Genomic DNA, 9,021 nt, shown 5'->3' on the forward strand with positions numbered 1-9,021 from the left:
ACAGACTCCCTGCTGAGCAGAGAACCTGACCTGGGGCTGGATCCTGGGATCCCAAGATCATGACCTGAGGCAAAGGCAGATGCTTACCCAAATGAGCCACTCAGGCACCCTTCTAACCAATTATTAAAAATCATTATTGCCATGGAGAAAAATGCTAAGTATATACCTTGAAAAATAAAGATCGCCAAAATCAATCGAGAAATAATCTAATGAGTATTTTTGGCCACTCACTAGGTCCAAAACATTGTACTAGCTGGTTGGGAAGGGAGATGGGAGGGTAGAGAAGTGCTATATAAGGCTGCTTCTCTCCTGGGAAAGTTTAGAATTGGAGTCATCAGGGACAACTGTGAGTTTGGAGCATGATGCTAGGTTATCATTAATATGATTTCTTTTACAATGCATCTTAAAGTTCCTATGTATAATACCACCTGCGTGCGTACATACACGTACCTAAAATACATACACTAGAGACCAAGAGTCCCATGGGAATAGATTAGGTGCTCCATTCACCTTCGTGTCCAAAGTGCTAATCCCAGGGCCTGGCACCAAATAATTGCTTAAAACAAGTTTCTTGTAGGAATAAATGATTGCATGAATCCATTTGTGCTGTTATTATGGTTATTATGGTAGAAATAGAAAAGATATTCAGGACAGTTAAGGAATTGATTATCAATTACCTCCAGGAGGGTAGTAGAGACCAGTATCTATAAATCCACATCACTGTTTTTTCTTCAGGATCATTGTTTTTTCCATGCTAAGAACATGTTGACTCTAAGGCTGCTAATAATAACATTCTCCTCCTATAAAATTATCCTTCCCGTTTAGACTCTGTTTGTATTTTACACTCCAGAAGTTGTCAGTAGAGTTGCTACTAAGTAGCCTTATTTGAGGGCATTTTTAGGCTGTATAAGATGGTCCCACTTTCAAAGCGCCGAGAGCTATTTCTGCTGAGGTGTTAAGTCACAGAACAAGACTGTGAACACTTTTTTAGAAGTCATTACACTAAAAAAAACATGATTTTTAATAGCACAGTGGTGTTTAGGTTTATACTTGCCTTCTACTTTCACTTTTAAGTACAAACGAAACCAATATAAGGCAGAGGAAGGCTCTAGTCAGATACCTGGAATCCAGTCAAGACCAGGCTTTTCCTCTCCACCCTGTGTGACCTTCCTAGTTGCTTAACATGTTTCTTCAGCTGTAAAATAGCATAATAATACCTCCTTCATAGGATTTTTGTGAGGATTAAATGAGATAGTGTGTATTAAAGCTCATGTTTTTTAAAAAATATTTTATTTATTTATTCACTCTGTCTCACAAGAGACAGAGGGGGGTTGCAGAGACACAGGCAGAGGGAGAAGCAGGCTCCATGCAGGAAGCCCAATGTGGGACTCGATCCCGGGACTCCAGGATCAGGCCCTGAGCCAAAGGCAGGCTCTAAACCACTGAGCCACCCAGGGATCCCTTAAAGCTCATGTTTAATTACATTTACTTCATTTAACATTTTGCTGGTGCTGTGTGAGAAGTTCACTCATTTCTGAAAGTGCAATGTGCCAATAACGTATAAGACGGGCACTAATGCCATTGTTTTAATAAAGTTAAAGTAATTAAAGTTACTTGAATCACAATATATATTTAGGTTGTAAAGGAAATCGCTCAAAACTATAGCTTTTGTGTATTACAATTATATTGAGTGGAAGGGTGTGTGTGTATGTGAATGTATGTGTGTGTGTGCGTGTTTTAATACTTTCTATATTAAAGGCCTAGAGCCTGAAAAATTGCCAGAAACTTCATCAGGAGACCCTGAAATGATATTGAAATAGGCCAAACTTTGAACAATTAGCTCAAGCTCTTCATTAGCCGATGGATCTACTTCATTTGTGATTGTGATCCAAAGAGGGAAGGAAATTAGCTCACAACCAAGACAGAGAAGGAAGTGAACCCAGGGAGACCGTTCACGGAAGCCAAGAGAAGAGTTTTTAAATTTTTTCTTTTTTTTTTTAAGACTTTATTTATTTATTCATGAGAGACAGAGAGAGACAGAGAGAGAGGCAGAGACAAAGTAGGAAGGAGAAGCAGGTTCCATGCAGGGAGCCCACCCTGGGACTCGATCCTGGGTGTCCAGGATTGCACCCCGGGCTGAAGGTGGTGCTAAACCGCTAAGCCACCGGGGTTGCCCAGTTTTTAAAATTTTTCAACATTTGGCCTGTTTCAATTTCACTGCAATGTTTTCTGATGAAATTTTTGATAATCTTTCAGACTCGATCTTCCATAAAGAGAGGGAAGATATATAACAAATTAAATAAACAAAAATTAATTAATTAAAATAAAATTAAATAAAATAGAGGAGAACACTACCAAGCCATATGTTTTCCCACACAATGGTGTCCAATCACTATTACGAACAAAACCAGCTGCATTTTTGGCCAATGTCTTATATGACAAGTAGTGTACAAAACATGTAATATAAAGGGTGATTACATATTCAGTCTGTCTCCATTGACTCTTCTCCTCCCACCATCACTCTTAAATCTATTTCATGCTTATTTTGTAATGCTCTCCTTTTAAAACCTATCCTGTAACTAATCTCATCCTCACTTTCCTGGCCAGGAACACTGAACTGATCAGAAAAGCAGGCTTTGCTTACTATCCTCACTTTTTTGTACCCTATTCTTTATTTAATTAGGTATAATTTGGAAACCACTTCCATGTATTATTACTTCTTAGAACCACTTACTTAAAAGTGGGCATCTGGATGGCTCAGTGGGTTGAGCACCTCACTCTTGATCTCGGCTCAGGTTATGACCTCATGGCTCATAGAATCTAGGCCCGCATGGGGCGCTGCGCTCAGCGGGGAGTATGCTTGAAGATTCTCTCCCTTTACCCCTGCCCCATGGTCTCTCTCTCTTTCTTTCTAAAATAAATAAATAAATCTTAAAAAAACATTGATGTTCTAATTATCACACATCTTTTTGTGTCTTTCTTCACAAATCATCCTATTTTATGTCTTGCCACATTTGACACCACCTTCTTTTTTTTTGGAAAGTCCAATCTGTCTTGTGGAATCAGGAATTCATATTCCATCTTGTGGCTCCACTCTCTTCTACAACCTCAAAATTTTCTACTAGGTGGTAGCTGCTTCTCGGCAGCAACCTTTTGTCATGGAAGGAAAGCGAGAAAAAGTCTTGGTCCGTTAGTTATCTCTTCGTTAATCATCCGTGCCTCAGTTTCCTCCCACTTAAATTGGGGATGACAATAGTGCTTACATCATGGGTTTGTTGTGAGGACTAAATGAGTTAATTTATGTGAAGTGCTTAGAAAAGTTCGTGGCACATAGCAAGTGCTATAGAAATGCTTGCTATTATTTTGCTACTATTCACATTCCATCAAATTGGTTCATATTAGTTCTAAGTCTTATCCCAGTCTAACTTGCATCATGGTTAAACATGTACATGACAGGGCGGCCCCTGATGGAGTTGTGGCCTGAATAGTTGGAGGGCTCTCTATCCCCAGGATGATGGCCAATAGTGAGTGCGCCTTATTGCCATCAAGCCTGATGAGGTCCAGTGCAGCCTGGTAGGAGAGAGTATCAAGTGTTTTGAGTAAAGGGAATTGTCTCATTGCTATGAGATTAATTCAGGCTTCGGAAGACCTTCTCAAAGAACACTACATTGACATAAAGGACCATCATTCTTTGCCGGCCTGGTGAAATACATGCAATCAGGGCCTGTGGTTCCTATGGTCTGGGAGGGGGTGAATGTGGTGAAGACAAGCTGAGTAAATCTCAGAGGACTAACCCTGTAGACTCCAAGCCTGGGACCATCCATAGGGACCTTTGCATCCATGTTGACAGGAACATTACCCATGGTAGCAATTCGGTGACGGGTAACGATTCGGTGACTGGCTTGGGGTTTCAGCCTGAGGAGCCGGTGGATTATAAGAGCTCTGCTCAGAACTGGATCTATGAGTGACAAGAGAGCAAACCCCAGAGCTTTGCCCACTCCATTACCGCTCCTTCCCATGGGCAGGGACCAGGCTCTAGCAAATCCAATTATTTTTGAGAACTCCTTTGTAACATGGAGGGGAACTCTTAGAGCTGGGAGTGCTCCCTATAAAATTTCTTGAGGACTAACACAATGTTTTATTTATGTATCTCCCACAACGCTTTGTACACTGTAGGTTGCAAGTAATGTTACTTAATTGAGTTGTTAAACTGCTTGCATTCATTAAGTTCTGCTTTCTATTTCTTCTACTTTTTATTCTTCTTGCTAAATTTTACTCTCATAGGCTCAAATACAATCATAAATTAGGGTGACATATAAAACTGCTGGTTCTTGAAAATTAAGCCCTGGAAGTATTTTAATTTTATTATGAACTGAGAAGCTGTGTCATTTTTTTTCCTAAGAAATTAATTATACCTTTAGATGAGTGGCTATCATAGTGTGATTTCTAGACCACTGATGGCCCACAAGTGCCCTCTGAGTGGTCTTCAGCCTCATCGCTTGTAGTTTGCAGGTTTATAATAAGACACCATCTGTGCTTTTGTTGCTGCCATGACTTCATAATCTATTTACGATGGTCAATAAAATTCAAATATTACTTCAAGGGTACAGCATTCATGCCATTAATTCTAAAATTTATTTTATTCTTCTGCTGAGAAAGAGAGTGGGCAGATGAGGGGGTTCGCTGGATTTTATGTACAGCAACTGACCTGCAGATTGGTCAAGTGTGGTAGCCATTCCTTCAGATAGTGTCTCAACAGGAAAGGCTGAAAACCCTTCAAGCTTTCTCAACTAATCTGTGTCATCACAAACCAAAGGTTTACTGTTGACCAGCTGCATACAATTGCATCCATCTCTTTGAATCAAAGACAGATAGAGACATTATCCATCAGTAATAGAGGACAGAAACTAAAAACTGAGTCATCTGAGGCTACAGACACATTACCAAGACACGGTATTTTCACTTCTGTAGGACCTACTCAAATAACTCCAACTAATCCATGTTGTGCCTGGTATTATTTATTTCCCCCATTTAAATGTAAGCCTCAGTTACTCTAGAAACCAGCTTGATAATGCATAACTTCTCCATTAGGAATATTTTTATGGAGCCCATCGTTATGAATTCATTTGCTATTCACTGTAATAGCACATATCATAATGAATTCATTTAGTATTCATGGGGATAACACAAACACCATTTAGTAACTGGTTAATGAACTGAATGGGGCTCTTTATCCTTCCTGGGTTTTATAAGAAACAATGCTCATTTATTTAAATCATCAACTTCTTTTTTTCAGCTTCATTTTATATATATATATATATATATATATATATACACACACACACACACACACACACACACACACACTACTTCTTCTTGTCCCCCAATGTCGAAGTTTAATGCTGAGGTAAAGGACAGCTTTCTCTGGATAAAAGGAATTCACCAACAAAGGGCCCTGAGACATGGAGATTCTGCAATTAAGTGTAATTATGTTTCAGTTCATTGCAGACCAGTTTTGACAGTTTTATCCTGAAAATTAAAAATCACCAAAGAAATAATACTATTTATGCACCAGGCTCCGAGCTAAGCTAAAAATGCCAGTTTTAAGCCCATTATGCAGATTAAAAAACAAAACATTGAAGTACCAAAAAATCAAGTTATTTGTTCAAAATCACATGACAAATAACTGAAGAATCTAGAATCAAAAACCAAGAAAACCTACTCCAGATCCATGGCCTTCACAGTGTCCTAAGCCACATGCTATCTTAGTTATTAGTATCTTAGCTTTCCTTTTTTGTAAAATGATGTTACATGTGTACCTTACCTAATAAAGATTTGAGGCAAATGACTAAAATCTTAAAGCAATCTGTAAAATTAAAACACAAAATAGCTTCAGTAAAACCTACAGTAAATTACTAAACCAAGAGTTGACATAAGCCAACTACATTCTGTGCATAACTTGGCTTGTGATAGTTAATTGTTTTCAAGTAGGATACAAACCAAGCAATTCAGGACAAATTATGTCTGGAGTCCATGTTCTCAAGGTAACATAGGACATAGTCTACGATAAAATATGCTATATTCTTTTAAAAAAGAAAGAAATGTAGAAAAGAAAAAATAGGGTCTTTACTAGCAATGTTAAAATCATAAGGGAAAGTCAAATATGATAGGAGGTGCCAGTTATCACTGTAGATTTCCCCTTACCAAATAACATTGAATAACATCTTCAAGCCAAACAAAAATCTACATGCAAAAAACTAGAGGTCAGGAGGGAAGAAAGAATAGGCTCCCTTCTTTTATACATGTGCACACATTATTAGTCTTTGATTTCACACATGAGATAAACAGAGCCTAAGAAGGTGTGTGAACGAAATGACATTTCAAGGAAATAGTACCTGTGAGTGCTAAGAAATTAGATAGGCCAGGGGAAGGGATGAGAATTACTTATTAATGTATACTCTTAGTTTTACTAGAGAGGGTTTAAGGTAAATATTATAAAATAGAAAACTCTGAACACACTTTTTTAAACAGCAAAATTATGGATAATATTGTTAGTAAGCCTATAAAGACTCCTTCAGTGACTAGAATTGAAACTTGAATTTGACTGTAAGTTTGCTAGATGTTAATATGAAATAGTAAGATGGGTTTCAAACAGAAGCCGTACTGAATAACATACTAGACTATATCCTCAATAGTATTCCTGAGCAATGAATACAAGGATGTGATTCATAAATCTATTCATTATAGTATCCCTCAACGAAAGGGTGGAGAGCCTTAGATACCAAAACATCTTTCAATTAAAGAGTTATGCTAACATGGTCCGTATCACTAGTATTTAGAACAGGTGAAAGCATCTAGCTCACCTCTTTAGTTTTAGAGATGAGAGAAGAGAAATACAAAGCCTTTAGTTTGTATATTCTCTTCCCCTATCCCCGTGGACTTTATGTGTTGAAAGATGCTACTCCTAGGAAAAGTATATTTATACATTGATCATTCTCTCTTTTTAATGTAAAATGTTTATAACTCCTCATCAGAACTTCTGGTAAGCATGAACCTGGCAGTTTCTCCATACCGAGTTGATTTAAATGGAGCAAAAGAAAAAAAAGAAGAAGAAAGGAAAGAAAAACAATGAAATACTATTAGAGATCAATTTAAGGCTTCCATAGGGCTTTTGAATAGTTCAAATACTTGAATAGTTAAAAATCCTTCCCAATACAGCTGCTTGTTTGAGATTCAATGGATTAGGTCACAAGCAAAGGCATACATATACTAACTACATCATTGGGGAGGAAAGAGAAAGCTGATTAATAAAGACCAGAAAGGAGAAGAGGCAATGGGGGCAAGGAGGAACCAAAATTTAGAAGAACAATAAAGAGAGAGAATAAGAAAGATAAAAGTAGCTTTTAATTATGGAGTGCTTATACTATGTAGCCATGCACTAGACCAAGTGCTTTATAAATATAATTTATTTATTCTTCATATTAGCACCCATTTAGAGATAAGGAAACTTAAGGCAGAGAAAGTTCACACCAAGGATAGAGCCAAGATTTCAATTCCTGGTCTGATTCCAAAGTGCTTTGAAACATAACATTATAATTTCTCCAGCAAACTTTAAAACATGAAAAGGAGGAAATATACCAATGGAAGCTTTTTAAAGTAAGGGCAGAGGAAGGAGTCAGGGGTGTGCAGGGACAGGCAGTAAGAAAAAAAAAAGCTGGACTGGCAGCTCACTGGCCCCAGTTACTTTTATTGTGGTGTCTCTGTCTTGTAAAATACATGGAGGTTTTCATTACCACTGTGTAATTGATGGCAGATCATATGGGAGTGGACACAAGATGAAGTATACGTATAAAAATAAATATGGTAAGAGGTTTTTGAAACCTGTCTGGCTTCTTAGCTCAGCACACTTTAGATTTGTCTCCCATTTTGGGCAGACTATCATGTTCTGGCTCCATTACTAAAAGCCACCTCCTTGGCCCAGAAGACATCCTGGCTTTAAATAAAAGATATGAAAAGTACTTTTCTGTTTTATGTGAAATACTCTGGACAAAATTTATAAAATGCAAGCAAGACACAAAATTCCATTCCTAAGGTAAATCTGTAATGGAGATACATAGGATTTATAGAGGCTGAAGGGAATAAAAATCTATCTCCCAAGTTAGTTGGGTGAAATAATTCTCTGACTTGTTTTGCTTTCCATAAAAGCCAGAGTTTCCATGGGTTTATTGTAGCCCCCATGCTGAAAAGAGCTGTCAAAGATTGCCAAAAATAGAAATAATCTTTAGTAAAATAAAAACATAACCACTGTGCAACTTTTGATTTTGAACATCTAAAAGATAGCAAGCAGCACTGATATTTGGCTAGAAAGTTACTATAAAAAATGTAAAATCAAAGACAAGCTGACAGGATTGGAAATGCTCCACCATGGTGAGTAAACATAGTGAGAGCTGGATGGTAGCAAGCCTTTATATTAGGGTTGGCAGCCTTCTTGGAAATCCATTCTCAGGTTTAAAAAAATCTTTTGTCCCAAACACTTCAGTTTTTTTGCAGAGAGAGCTAGAGCAAGAGTTGGTACATGTCTTGGTCAAAGAGCCAATTTAGTCACTGTGTACCTTATATCTTACAAGTGCTGATGCCTGAAAAGGCAGGTAAACAGGCGGTGAGCACACCTTGCATCACTCACCTTACAGAAATATTACTCCAAAAAAACCCACAAAAAACTGTTTACCTCTTTAAGTGTCATTTATGAGTCTGCTGGGCTAATAAGCTATGCTGCTATTGTGAGCTGAATTGTGTCTCTCCTAAAATGTATGGTGAAGCCCTAAACCCCAGGATCTCAGTGACTAGGGCCTTTACAGAGGTACGTAAGTTAAAATGAGGCTATGTTCATGTGGGCCCTAAATCCGGTCTGATGAGCTTATAAGAGGAAGTTTGGCCACACAAAAGTGACACCAGGGATGTGACACACAGAGGAAATACCAAGTGAGAACACAGAAATCATATGGTATTTATCTTTCTCCG

The 9,021-nt window shown here is 37.9% G+C and overlaps 1 pseudogene; it reads left to right on the forward strand.

The window, feature by feature from the left end:
- Window positions 1–3,514: 3,514 nt before the first annotated feature.
- LOC100684402 lies at window positions 3,515–3,968 on the forward strand (annotated as a pseudogene).
- Window positions 3,969–9,021: the final 5,053 nt, after the last annotated feature.

Source organism: Canis lupus, chromosome 6 (genome assembly GCF_011100685.1).
Source record: "Canis lupus familiaris isolate Mischka breed German Shepherd chromosome 6, alternate assembly UU_Cfam_GSD_1.0, whole genome shotgun sequence".
Lineage (NCBI taxonomy): Eukaryota > Metazoa > Chordata > Mammalia > Carnivora > Canidae > Canis > Canis lupus.